At 43.3% G+C, this 14,483-nt stretch overlaps 1 protein-coding gene across 1 annotated transcript in view; it reads right to left on the minus strand.

The window, feature by feature from the left end:
- Window positions 1-14,483, minus strand: part of AFF2 (ALF transcription elongation factor 2) — a 504,061-nt gene that overhangs the window by 343,732 nt on the left and 145,846 nt on the right. The window lies entirely within an intron of this gene.

Genomic DNA, 14,483 nt, shown 5'->3' on the forward strand with positions numbered 1-14,483 from the left:
CATAGAGAGCAGGCCTCCTTTTCTTTATTCTCAATGGGTTTACGACCCTGACCAGTTCTTCAGAATACAGAAGAAAACAGAAACTTGCTTATTAGAAACTGTACTCATGACCACTTAAGTATGACATAATCCTCTTCCCTTGTCCTTGCTTGATTACTACAGGCAATTACTGCAGAGTCCCACAAAGTCAGTCCACTGCGCAAAAAAGTACTGAATTCAGGTTGCACTGTGTTGCCAACTGCCTAGGGCTCAGAATTCACAGTTGTCACGAAGTCCTAAGGGAAAGGAATTATCAAATATGTTATTGTGGATAAACTGGAATTCTGTCCTGGGCCCACAGCCAGTGTTAGCCTGTGGTGATGAAATCAAAGGAGAGGGAATTCCCTGGCGGTCCACTGGTTAGGACTCCGAGCTTTCACTGCAGGGGTCCTGGGTTTGATCCCTGGTCTGGGAACTAAGAATCCCGCATGCCATGTGGGGCGACCAAAAAAAAAAAAAAGAAAAGAAAAATCAAAGGAGAGTTTAAGAACATCTTCAGAAGTCTACAAAAATCCAAGTCACCCAATCAATCACACTCTTTTTTGTTTTGTGGGAAACTGTTCACAAAGAAAGGGGTCTGGCTTGACCAACAAACTATGAACAATGAAAAGAGGTGTAAAAACCTTTGAAGGACCTTAGGGCACAAATGTTTTATAAACACTGTGTAACCCTGACTCTCATGACATTTCAGGCTTTCCCATTGGAGGATCAGTACAAAAGCTTCCAGGCTATATCTAAGATATATTCTGGGTCCTTGGATTTTATAGAATGGAATGCTTCCTTATTAAGAAAACAATTATTTTCTTCATCATGCAAGACTATGCATACTAAACCATAATCTATAAGTCTACAGTAGTGGATTTTATTTTGTTCATTGGGTTCCCCCCTGCTTTTGATTGTAATTCCACTCAAAGTGAGTACATATATACTGGGAAAATTTCAAATATAAATGTACATAAAACGCCTAGCAGGTGCTGTATACATGTTGCTTTCCTTCCCCATGTTAATACAGGTATCCCCTGCTTTCCAAATGTTTGCAGTAAGCCACTTTTACGAGAGACCTGTGTTAGTACCTTTTTTCGCTAACGACAAAAAGAATCCAAAGAGGATTTTCTCTTTTACAAAAAACGTCATTCCCTTACTAACACAGGCCTTTCTTAAAAGCAAAGTGGCATAATGAGAACTTTCAGAAATTGGGGGGATACTCTTCACTTTTACACCATTTTGCTTATGAAAGTTTTCACAGGAACGCTCTACTTTCGGCTAGCAGATGAAACCTGTAATGTCATGTGAAGACTTAATTAGGTAATTGACATGCAAACGAACATAATAGCTAAAGGAACTATAAGAGATATACTGATATAATATATAAGCACAGTTGACAGGTTTTGAATACATTCCAAACCTTAATACCTATCATTGGTAGCCTAGTTTGCTCATGAGTCTCATAATGTTAATTTACAAAATAAGAGCCCAGAGCATGCGATATCCATGGCAGCTTAACTTGATATTGATATAGATGGAGTGTAACAGGTCAATACACCTAACCATCCACCTTTTTCCACAGGAATACGTGAACTGACAAATTCTAAGTGACCTTGATAGCCTTACCTCCTGGATAAACAGCACTTCATTTCCCCATCTAAAAATCGTGGCAACATTTATAGGATGTTTACATGGCCATTATCCTTTCATAATGCAAACCATGCCAGATACAGAAGAGCTCACCGGATCACTCATAGGTATGCCCAGCAGATGTTAGCACCGTCTGGGAAAATCAAAGACACGCCAGAGCTCCACCCAAAGCCCAGGCCTCACATCTGGGCCCCGCCTGGTCAACAAAGATGCCGAGTCCAGGTGCTACTGAAAGCCAGCCCATCATTCATAGTCCCAGATGCCATCCACAGGTGTTACGTTTGTTGGCATCATCTGTCATTCCCATTCACGAGTTGAGATCAGAACCCCAAACAGCTGCTACGTGACTCAATGTCTCTGTGTTGGAGGCTGATGTGGAGTCAACAGTAACATCTGGGGTCCATGAAGCGTGGAGCACAAGACTCACCCTCAGCATCATACACCGGCCCTGTGTAACCTGAGCCCATCGTCAGTTTGCTGAAATGTAAGAACGATGGGGTGTCAGGAGTGGGAAGAGGGGACAAGCTAAAGCAATATTTAGTGGGGGTGGGAAGCTGGGAAGCGGGTTTGCTGCAGCCATGATGCGCCATACAAACATGAGAGCAGAAGCCTCATGCTTGCAAGGAATGCGAGCAAGATGTCAGTTTTCCAGCTCTCTGTTCATGCCTTGTACCTGACACCCCAGAAGGACAGTCCCGGGGATCCCATTTCATTGTCCCATGAGGAGAACCAAAGGACTTTGGTCTCCTGGCTTTGCAAACTACCTTCCTCCTCCTCTGAGGGCAAGATAATTAAAACCCGAAAGGAAAGAAAGGAAGAGAAGAAAGGAAACGTGCTTCAACACACATGAGAACCCTTCAAGCAGCCGGCAGTCAGGGCGCTTGGGGCTTTCGACCCAGGTTGGATTTGTGAGAAGGCTCTTGGCTGCGTTTTGCATCAGTTCATTAAGCTACCAAATTCCAGACGAAAAATCGGAAGAGCAGATTGAGCGTGCACATGGGTGTTATCTGCTGCGTTTTTTAACACATATAACAAAGAACAGTTAATTCTCGTATCTCTGGTGAGAATGAACTTAATCTCCATAGAGTTTCACTGCTCTTGGAAGGCAACCAAATCTCTCCCGTTTTTTCCTTTTTCGCTCAGCAGGGCGTTGCACTGAAAGCTTCACTGGGCGAAGTATAATGAGGAACGAACTACAGGGTGATGAGGTTTTCACAGTGCAGCACGTCACTGATTTCTGACTGAAACCAAAATGACTAATTTGGAGCACCAGCTAATTAAAACCCCAGCTAGGTATTTAGCCTCTTGTTATACCTACTGCTGTTTATAATTATGAGGACCTCTTTACCTACTCAATTAAAGTTCTTTGGTTTCAGGGAGGTTGTGTTTGAACCTGCGAGCCCTGCAGAGGCCACAGGAAAGCCTCTGTCTGTCCCCTGATGATCTGATGCCCCTTTACACTCCCGGGCTGGTTTTCCAACGAAAAAAAAAAGGGGTCCATGGCCCACGAGGAAATGCTCAAGCCAGAAATCGGAATTCATCACCATATTACTGGTCTGAACAATTCAAGTTTCTTCACACTGATGAGGACACTAGCCCTCTTGGTGTGAAAACTCACTCATATTAGGAAGTTGAGCCCCAAAGTGCAACTCGAGGACTCTGCACTCTTAGCAAGTGATAATGTTCTTCCAACTGTTTCCTATAGGATAGAAGGAAATTTGGCATGTTATGGTGACACTGAACACTCAAAACCCAGGGGGAGGGGCAAATCAGGGATATGGGACTAAGAGGTACAAACTACTACGTATAAAATAGATAAGCTGCAAGGATATATTATAGAGCACAGGGACTAGAGCCAATATTTTATAATAACTATAAATGGAGTATAATCTATTAAATATTTTTCGCCTCCGTTGGGTCTTCGTTGCTGTGCGCGGGCTTTCTCTAGTTGCAGCAAGAAGGGGCTGCTCTTTATTGTGGCGTGCAGGCTTCTCATTGCGGTGGCTTCTCTTGCCACAGAGCATGGGCTCTAGGAGCATGGGCTTCAGTAGTTGTGGCTCGCAGGCTCTAGGCACGCAGGTTTCAGTAGTTGTGGCTCACGGGCTTAGTTGCTCCGCAGCATGTGGGATCTTCCCGGACCAGGGATCGAACCCGTGTCCCCTGCATTGGCAGGCGGATTCTTAACCACTGCGCCACCAGGGAAGCCCTCTATTAAAATTTTGAGTCACTATGTTTTACACCTGAAAGTAATATAATATTGTAAATCAACTATATCTCAATTAAAAAATGCATTTACCCTTCAACCTAAAAAAAAAAACACCTCAATTTACGCTTCATTGACCAAAGGCCTTTGTTTTCTGTCTGTACAGCCTATCTTTTGGGGTTTTAAAAAATATTTATTTATTTATTTGTTTGTTTATTTATTTTTGGCTGCACCGGGTCTTAGTTGCGGCATGCAGGCTTCTTAACTGCAGCATGCATGCGGGATCTAGTTCCCCGACTAGGGACTGAACCCGGGCTCACTGCATTGGGAGTGCAGAGCCTTACCCACTGGACCACCAGGGAAGTCCCTCAGCCTATCTTTTTGGAATCCCTGCTTCACTGACATCTCCACTAGCTGATAGAAAAAGGACAGAAAGAAGAACAAGTTCCATTTAACTATACATTTAACTCACCAAGGCCTTGAGTCACGTTTGGTTTGAGGTACGTGGGTCCACTTACACGTGGATTTTTTCAATAGTAAATAGTACAGTGCCACGCAATCCACAGGTAGTTGAAACCGAGGTTGGTTGAATCCACGGGTGCAGAATCACAGATACTGAGGAACCCGTGGGTACAAAGGGCTGGCACCCCTAAGCCCACGTTATTCAAGGGCCAACTATACCCTGTTACTCCAATGCAAGGCAGTGACGGTGAGAAGCTACTCTCTAGAATGGGTCTTTTATATTAGCTCTGATTTCACCCACCCATCGGTCTCCCTGGCCTCCAATAACAGAGAGCCTGCCCTCTTAACACAGGAGGAATCTACGGCCCTCTGGGGATGAAGGGAGCCATCCCAAGGCCTCATCAAGGTAGTGGCAAAGGAAGATGCCAACCTGTGTCTCTTCCATCTTCAAGTTCAAGTGATTTCTTCTCCTCCTCTTCTCTTTCTCTCAGATATTCTCCCACCCTCATCCTTAAACTTGATCTTAGACTCAAGCAACTCCCATTTTCATCATTAGAAGCCACAGGTACATTCATGGGGAGATAAAAACCCAGGACACATGTAGCTTCACTGAGATTGAGGAAGCTGAATTATGCCGTCTTCATTAGCTCACAGCGGCAGGACACCAGGCTGATCATGCTGGCTAGTCTTTTAGAAGAGACACTGTCGCCATCATCTAGTTCTGGTCCCTTCATTTTCCAGATGAGGAAATTGAGCTCAGAAAGGCAATGGGCCTCGCAGCAGGTTTGTGGCAGAACTAGGAGATGGGAACTCGGGTATTCTGCTTCCCGAACTAGTTCTCTTCCTAATACCCCATGGTTTGTCCCTTCTGACTCTCATGCTTCCATCACACTCAAGAATAAATATTAGTCTCATTTGCACTCCGTTGGTCAACTTTCCTTAGGATTGTATTTTATTAGAAATTGTCAGTAGGGAAAAACTTTAGGAACTTCATTTGGTTGCGAGTATAGAAAAACCATTAGTTTCCTTACACCAAAATGTACAGACCCTAAAGGGATTGTAAAAATTAACTACATATGTGGGAAGAAGCTGAGCAAATGAGAGTAAAAACCAGTCTAAGTCCATTTGGTTTGTATATTTCATGAAGTATAATCATCATTGCTTACCTAATTTGGTTATTGTACAAAGCTAGTTGGGGGCACACTAAAAAAAAAACACTGATATTTTAAAATGACACATTTGTTTAAAAATACTGCTAACTAATACAGGATTTACGGTAGTAACAACGTAAATGAAAGTAAATAACTCAGTCTCACTTGTTTTCTAATCCAACTGGCACTAAAACACCTTTATTTTGGCTACTATCTCTGTAAAAGCATAAAAATACATATTTAATTCACCCAAGGGACAAACATAAGCTATAACTCACTCCTTCTGGTTCTCCTGAATGAATTTTTGCCTTCTATAAAATGTGTAGATATTTATACTTACTACATGTTCCAGAATTCCAAGTGGTACTTTTTTTTTAAATATCTAGCCCTGTTTTGAATTTCACACTGACCTAATGTCTGTATAGCTTCTGTTCGTTAAAAAAAAGAAAACCTCTGCTATTCAATACCTTCAAAATCCCCCCCAAGTTAAATCCTTATTTTATCTGCTAATAGCCATGAGCACTGCAGTGTAAAGTGCTAACTCCCAAACTATTCTAAGAAGCTAAAACCAGGCCATACTTATTTTGCACATATAGGGAAGACACACGAGAACCTTGGATCTGGGGATGTGAGTATGGCCTTGGAAAGGAGTTTCTGTACATCAGTAGAACCTCTACTGATACATACAACCATACATACAACTCTGCATACAACCACTGTCTTCAACAAATGAATTCTCTCCCCACAGACACTGGCTCTCGTTAAAAAGAAAAAAATCAAGATAGGAATGAAAGCACAGAAAACACACAAGACATTTACTTTCCACATCTGTCAGCTGTCCAGCCAGTCATGCCAATTTCTTTAGGTCTTAGGGAAATGGGCCAGTGCTCATTCTGAGAGCTCCCTTAAATCTGTGCTTTTGAAAACTATGTATTACCAACAGGGGAATATTAAACCTGTTTCCCTCCAGGGCACCTTGGGGATATCCCATTCCCTCTACTTCTGAAAATGGAAGCAGATTCAGCTCATCCAGGAGGCTTGTCAAATCATCCTCCAGTGGGGTCAGGCAGACATTCCAAGAACCACTCCTCTTGTTTTGTTTTTGTCTCACCTCCTCTCCTTCTCTTCTGCTCCCCACCCTGTTTTAAAAATTATTATAACACCTCTATTGAGATATAATTCACAAACCATTCAATTCACCCATTTCAAGTATACAGTCAGTGGTTTTCAGTATATTCACAGAGTTTTGCAACTATCACCATGATATAATTTTAGAATATTTTCATAACCCCCAAAAGCAGCCCTGTACCTTTTAGGAATTACCCCTGCCCTGAATCCTCCCTTCCAGCCCAGCCCTAAGCAACGGCCACTAATCTATTTTCTCTCTGAATGAATTTGCTTATCCTGGATATCTTATACACATGAAATGATACAATATGTGGTCCTTTGCGTCTGACTTCTTTCACTTATCAAAATGTTTTCAAGGTTCATCCACGTTGTAGCAATGGATCAATACTTCACTCCTTTTTTTAGTATCTGAATAATATTCCACTGTATGGATATTCCTGGTCCTAAGTTACACCATGCTCATTAAAAGGGTTCAATCTCGTGAGTTGATAATGATTTAACTGGGGTTCTCTATGTCTCCCATTAGACTTTTTACTCCTTAAGGGAAAGGTCCATGGCTCCTAAGTCACTGACAGCACGCTACAGGTGATCACAGCAAACCTTCTTGTATATAAATAAGCAATGTCAAATACAGATATTGAGAGGAAGACACTTTTAAAAAGTGTTTGACTGAAGTTTAGGGCAAAACTATTTTGGCTAGCCTACCAAATTCCCCAAATGATGCAATACCTCTAAGAAATACCAAATACTCAAGCTGCAAAGATAATTGAATATATCTAGGAATGGTAAAACAAAAACAAAAACCTAGTGAAAACCAAACCTGACACCAACCAAAGAAACAGGTTCTGTTATTTCTAAAGAATTTCATAGTGTGTCCAGAAATGATAGTAGCCAGATTCTTTGTAACTCTTTCACTTACAAGTCTCTTGATCATTAATAACTCATTTTATATTTCTAAGCCTCAGTTTTGTCATGTGTAAAATGGGAGTTCCTCTTCATGTGGTTGATACCAAGGTTAAGTGTGATAGTGAACAAGGAAGGCTTCCGTAAGCTGGTAATGGCTGCTCACATGAGATCGTTGACACCATGGTCAGGGTCAACATGATCAGGATCTACTTTCATCCCACAAAGCTCCACTCTGCACATTAACTCGTGTGCTCCTCAGACACCCCTGATAAATTAGCAAGACAGGTATTAGTATTCCATCTAAAGATGGAAAACTGACGCTCAGAAAATTGTTCCAGCCTATGAGAACTGCATCCAGGACACCGCTCACCTGATTTCCCAACCCAGAGCTCTTTCAAAAAGTCTAAGATGGGCTTCCCTGGTGGCGCAATGGTTGAGAGTCTGCCTGCCGATGCAGGGGACACGGGTTCGTGCCCCAGTCCGGGAAGATCCCACATGCCGCGGAGTGGCTGGGCCCGTGAGCCATGGCCGCTGGGCCTGCATGTCCGGAGCCTGTGCTCCACAATGGGAGAGGCCACAACAGTGAGAGGCCCACGTACCACACACACAAAAAAAGAAAAAGTCTGAGATACAAGACCTGCATATGCCAAAGATATTTATGTGTAGCTTTCATGAGTTCTCTTCATTCCACAAAAACTAGAGCAAAATTTCCTAATTTTTGAGGTCTAATGTCTTTCTAGTAACAGACCAGGACGAAGTATATCTCATTAGATAGCCTTTACAATTTTTTCTCTATAGGCTCAAAAATGATCATTGAGATAGCGACAGGAAATTGATCAATATATGGAATTAATACACAAATTGATATTGACATGAGGTTTAAAATAATAATTTTTTTAGGGCTTCCCTGGTGGTGCAGTGGTTGAGAGTCCGCCTGCCGATGCAGGGCACACGGGTTTGAGCCCCGGTCCAGGAGGATCCCACGTGCCGTGGAGCAGCTGGGCCCGTGAGCCATGGCCACTAAGCCTGCACGTCCGGCGCCTGTGCTCCGCAACGGGAGGGGCCACAGCAGTGACAGGCCCGCGTACCGCAAAAAAAAAAAAAAAAAAAAAAAATAATAATTTTTTTAAATTTAAAACATTTCTAAATATTACCGATCTTCTATAATCTGCTTCTCAATTTTGGCTGCACATGGGAATCACCCAGTGAAGATCTTATAAATCCCTGGGCCCAAGTCACACGCCAGACCAACTGCATGCGAATCTCCTGGTGCGGGGAACAGGGCGGGGCGGGGTTCCCAGGCATCCAATATAAAACAACTTCTAGTCTTTGCACATGATAGGATCCTTCGCATATAAACGTCTTTATTAAACCCATTTGGGCGTGCCTAAATCGGATGGACTTCACATGGAGGTAAATCAAGAACCAGGGCTCGTTACGGAACAGATGTATTCTACGAAGCAGAACCCTGCCTTGTTGGTCTGTGCTGGCAGAAATGCCTCAAGGTAAAGAGCAGTTATTACAAGAGTGGGCTGTCATGCAGAACAATCACAATAACACTAATAGGCACTCTTTGTTCATTCCTTGCCCAATGCCAGGAACAAGTGTAGCCATTTTCGGAGGACTATCTTATTTAATCCTCACAAAAACTCTGATGAGGCAGCGTCATCCTCACTTTGTAGATGAGGTGACAGGCGCATGGGACCCAGAGAGGTTGACATGCCCAAAAAATGACACAATGAGTAAGTAAAACGAGCGGAAGAGGGGCTGAGGCTGCCCTATCCAGAGGCCACCCTCTTAGCCTTTTTTTTTTATTCACACATTTTTCATTTTCTAATTTATACATAATATACAAAGAAGTGAAGATAACATTATTTCATATGAACCAATAAGAGCCAGGACTTAAGACAAACTGGTCCAGAAACAATCCATATCAAGACACCCAAGAGTAAAGCCTAAGTGGTTCTGCCCAATTAAGTTTATTCTGAAATGTCATTTTCAGATTATACCAAAACTCCATGCCAATTTATTAAAAGGTGGAATTAGAGAGGTGGGCACCAAAAATAGCAGACCACAAAATTTCTAGAAAATAAAATAAACCCTAAAATACTGGGAAGGTTGGTTGTCAACACTGGGATACATGGGAACATCAGGAACCCAAGACAATTGTTCAGTTTCCCAATGTGCCATTCTCTAGGACTTTCTAAATTTGCAGAAATAATTTGCCTGTGTGAACAGAAAATAAGGATAAAGGAAAACCAGGAATTCAACTGTGCAAATCCAGGAAAGTCACCACCACCAAAAAGAAGATGCTAGTAGATAGGAAAGAAGGCCCCTGCCAGAGAGGCACATCCACACATTTGAGCTCTGCTCACAGGACAGCACAGCACAGTGGATCCAGGGGGGACATCAAAAATCTGAACTCCCTGCTTCAGATTATCTAAGCAGAATATCTCAGCTTAGAGGGGGCTCGTGCAGCATGGTATAGATTCTTCTCCAAACAGCATGCACACGTAGACACTCAGACGGATAATGACTGGCAACAATGTTGTAAGAGCACACGAAAATTCCATTTTTTAGAGGATTCCCTTTTAGTGGAAATGCCACGCTTTTATAGAACGACCAAGACTCTGGCCACCTAAAGGTATGCCTACAGTAGTACTCGACTCAACTTTCTAGAAGCCTGTTAAAATGTACTTTAAAAACAATTGTTCCAGTGAAATTAAATTCTTTTGTCCTTGGACAATGTGACTGTTGGCTAAAAGACGTGGTCCAATATCCCTGTCTGCTTGAGAGATGACTGTCTCCCCAACAAGTGTTCCTTCCCTCCTTTCCCAGCAGCCCAGATTGCACCTCCATCTCCTTTAATCTTCCTTCAAGCATCCCCTCCTCCTCCATACTCAGGTACCCCGCTACAAGAAGATTCCATTGTGCCATAGATATCTAAGCACGCGGAAGTTTCTTTTCTGCTTCTGTAATATTTTCTTAGGTTAGGTGTCTGATTTCCATTTTTATAGAAAATCATTTAAAAATAACTCGAGTTCTGACCCATTCATCAGAAATGAGACTTCTCCGTCACTCCTTCTGGCTCACTGACCCACTGGTAACACAAACCGATGCCTTACAAGCATCTCACATTCGATGTTGGCCACACAGAGAGAGCTGCAAACAATTGCATGACTCAGAAGTTTTCAAAGACACTTCCTGAAGACGAGTAGGGGCCTGGAATGGATAACACAAGCCAAGAAATACACACTCTGAGAGTGAATACAGTTAAGTGTATTTATTTATACGTTCAGGTTTGAATCGGTGAAACTATTGAAAAATCGAAATGATAGAAAACATCCTCGCTTGCCCTCTTGTCAGCATCTTCCCTGTTCTCCACTGACAATCAGAAGTAACAATTTTTATTATTTTCCTGTTTATTCTTTCAGTGCTTCTTCATGTACTTTTTAGTGTCACCTTGAAATTACCCCATTTCTAATTCTCTCTTTAAACGAATCAGAGTCAACGCTAATGCTGAGTTTTAAAGAGCTGCTAGATCTAAATTTTGATCCGCTTCCAGGAAGGACATGCGAGGATGCTTCTCATAGTCAGAAACGGAGCCACGCAAGAGGAGGTGGTGTCCAGCTTTGATTATTCTTTGTGGTTGGTTTGAATTCTGCCTCACGGCAGGCAGGGTGCCTGGCTTGGCCCTCTGCTCCTGAGGACACCTGGTCCAGCCCCCGTGGATCCTGGCCCCATCCCGCGGGCCCCATCCCACGGGCCACATCCCCCACTCCATACCTGTTGCTTCTGCCGCCAACCTACACAGAACAACTCTGTTTTTCAAGTTAGGAAAAAGCTGCCTGAAGTATTTCCTCCCCATGCCCACTAAATATCAGGAATATTTTGCCAAGTCAAAGTTTTAATATAAACCTGGCTTCTCATAAATGACACTTTTCAAAGGTGTTTTATTTTCAGTTAGCTATGAGCAAGAAAATTTCAATAACTACTTAATTTAAAACAATATTTTCTCAGAAATCACATTCTTAATTACTTTTAAACTAAGGAAATGAATGCCCTTAACAAGCAGTTTATAATTGACAGTCTTAAAGCAGACTCTATTTTCAAGTCTCACCAAACCCTTTGAGCCACATATACTCATTAAACTTTGCCTGGGTAAATTCTACCCCCTTAAGGCTTCCTCTTCAGGCCCCTGCCCCTCCATGGCACATGCACCCCACAGGGCTCCGGCCTGAACACACAGCCGGGGCATGAGATCAGGCCCACGGCAAACAGCCACTGGGCACTGCTTGCTTCTGCCCTCTGCATCGTCACAGAGATCGGGGTGATGCTTCTACAAGCCAAGGAACACTCAAGATGGCCAGTAAATCACCAGAAGCTGGGAAACAGGCCTGGAACACATGCTCCCTCGTGGCCCTTAGAAGGAACAAACCCTGCTCATACCTTGATCTCAGACTTCGAGCTTCCAGAACCAGGGGACAATAAATCTGTTGTTTAAGCCTCCCAGTTTGTGGGACTTGGTTATGGCAGCACTGGCAGACCCCTGCACCCCCGGATGGCATTTCTGAGTCAGTTCACAGTGAAAACTTTGGGCCTCATCACAGTCAGTGTGGATAATCGAGACCTTAGGAATGATCTTTTTTACTCCAGTGACATGATATCCACCCTTCTTGCTTCTATCCCAGCTGAACTCTCCTTAGGCTTTCCTACTTGGTCTCCTTCCCCCTTTCCTGCTCTGAGAGAACCGTGGGTGCTAAATGAAACTGTCCACCAGAAAGGAATCACGCATTTCTGCTTCCCATTTATCTGGAAAAGTGCCAACCTCAGTGTTCCACTCTCAATAAATATTTTTTGACTGAATGAACGAACAAATGACAGGTAAACGTTTTTTCTGCCCAAGTTCGGTGACAAATATTGACCAAGATATTAAGATATTAATTAGTTTGTCTACTTAATCAACAAACATTTACTGGGTGCCTAGGTCACACAAGGGACCATGTTTGGTGCTCAGAAAAAAATAAGAAACAGTATGAGTCTTTGAGAAATTCACAGCTCAGGAGGGGAGGTAAATCCACTTTAAAATCATCACCCTGCAGGGTAACATACACTATGGCCATAGGAACAAAGTGCCCTGGGAACATTCTCAGGTTGGCGTGGGGTGGGAAGCAAAACCAGGGAGCTGTGTTCCAGCTGGGTCTTGAATGGAAGTGTTCCCAGTCTGCACATCAGCTCGTTCAAGTACACACTAACCAAGTGGCACTAAAGATGGTCCCGTGGGACAAACACGGGTGAGTGAACAAGAGATGAAAGACGCGGCCAAGCTCAGGCCCTCGGACTGTCCATGTCCGGCAAAATTGGTCTACAACAGTGGTGGGAAAACAGCAAGATTTCCTGCTCTTCGGGGAAGCCGGACAATGAGAGTTTGGTCTTTGCAAATGCTTGGATTCAGGGGTCAAACCCGAACTGCACTTGTGATACCGAGTGAGAGGAAGAGCCTCAGAGAAATGGATGACTGAGATAAGCACGTGAATGGTGCGCTCATAAAGAATGGATGAGATTTCAAAGGGAAGCATTTATTGTTTCCTGTATTCGAGCACATTGTCTCTCAATACGATGAGTTATCAGTCTCAGTTATCCAAAACCGGTATGAAATAAAGCGTTTACGCAGTTATGCTTCATTGATGTCAGCTAGGGGAGCATGAAAATCTCCATGAAGGTGGGTAATTGATGCGTAAATCAGAGCTCAATCACTCTGTAATAGCAATGGCCCCACTGAAAATATGCTTGTTGAACACAATCACCGAGAAGCCAGAGGGAGGGAGAGGAGGGCGGGAGAAGATAGAAGGCTTATTTATTAAAAATGATAATAACTGGCAATTTGTGCAATTTTCTCTTCAACGGAGGGCTGCTGTCAGAAACGCTTGCAAGCAACTTGTGACCAATGCATCCAGGTAGTTTCCTTCTGTTCTAATGAACTGTTGCTGTTTTATTGAACTGCTCAGAGACCCTGTTGTGGATGCTTCCTCTTTTGAAACATGACACATGTTAATGACATCTGTGATAATAATTTGGCTAACAATGCTCATTCTAGGTATGCTTGCTATTGTTATTAAAATCCTTCCGTCACTTTGCATTTGCTCTCCGAAGAGCAGTGAATACAAATGGACAATGCCTTGCAATTTAATATTTTAATATCTCACACTGAGACAAAAACGACGTCTTACTGTTGATCAAATAGCAGCTCCCATTTCTATCATTCTGACCATCATTATCATTATTATCACTTACGCTGCCATGATAGCAGCTAGTGGCAGATTTTTCTTCCCCTCTACTGTCCTCACTGAATAAAGAGAAAATTCTCCACAGGAAATACTGCCACAGTAGGTTTAACAGCCAACATTCCTGCCAATTAATATGAGAAAGAAAGCGCCGGCTTTTCGGTTTTTTTTCCAGCTTTTATGAAAAATGCTTGAGTCAATAGGAGAGGCAGGTTTGTCCTCGGCATCACGTGTGGATCCAGGGGATTTACCCACCGGTGCATAATGCATTCTTGAGTCTCAGCACAGCGCATGCGCAAACCCCCCTCCCGTACAGAGTAAGCAGGGTCCATGCGGCAGCACAGAGCCGCAGCATCGGTACAGATGTGCCCTGCTGTGGAGGTGAGGGCCCTCCGCTCGCCTGAGGTCACCAGCTCAGGCCAGTTCAAAAGCACGCGTGTGCTGATGGCCTGTCTCCTATCTAGTGCTGGGCCTTCATCCAAATGTCCGCGCCTTGACAAAATGCCTGTGTAAAGATGGACTGGCCGCGGGTGCTCAGGGGTAGGAGGAGAGAGTGGGGTCTGACTGAGGAAGACTTAGCCTTATCGGGAGTGTGGTGTAATTTTTTGTAGGTGAGTGGATTCATATATTATCAACGTCCTTACAAAATAATGAAATGCATGCATCTGGTGCATA

This window comes from Mesoplodon densirostris, chromosome X, assembly GCF_025265405.1.
Source record: "Mesoplodon densirostris isolate mMesDen1 chromosome X, mMesDen1 primary haplotype, whole genome shotgun sequence".
In the NCBI taxonomy this organism is placed as follows: Eukaryota; Metazoa; Chordata; class Mammalia; order Artiodactyla; family Ziphiidae; genus Mesoplodon; species Mesoplodon densirostris.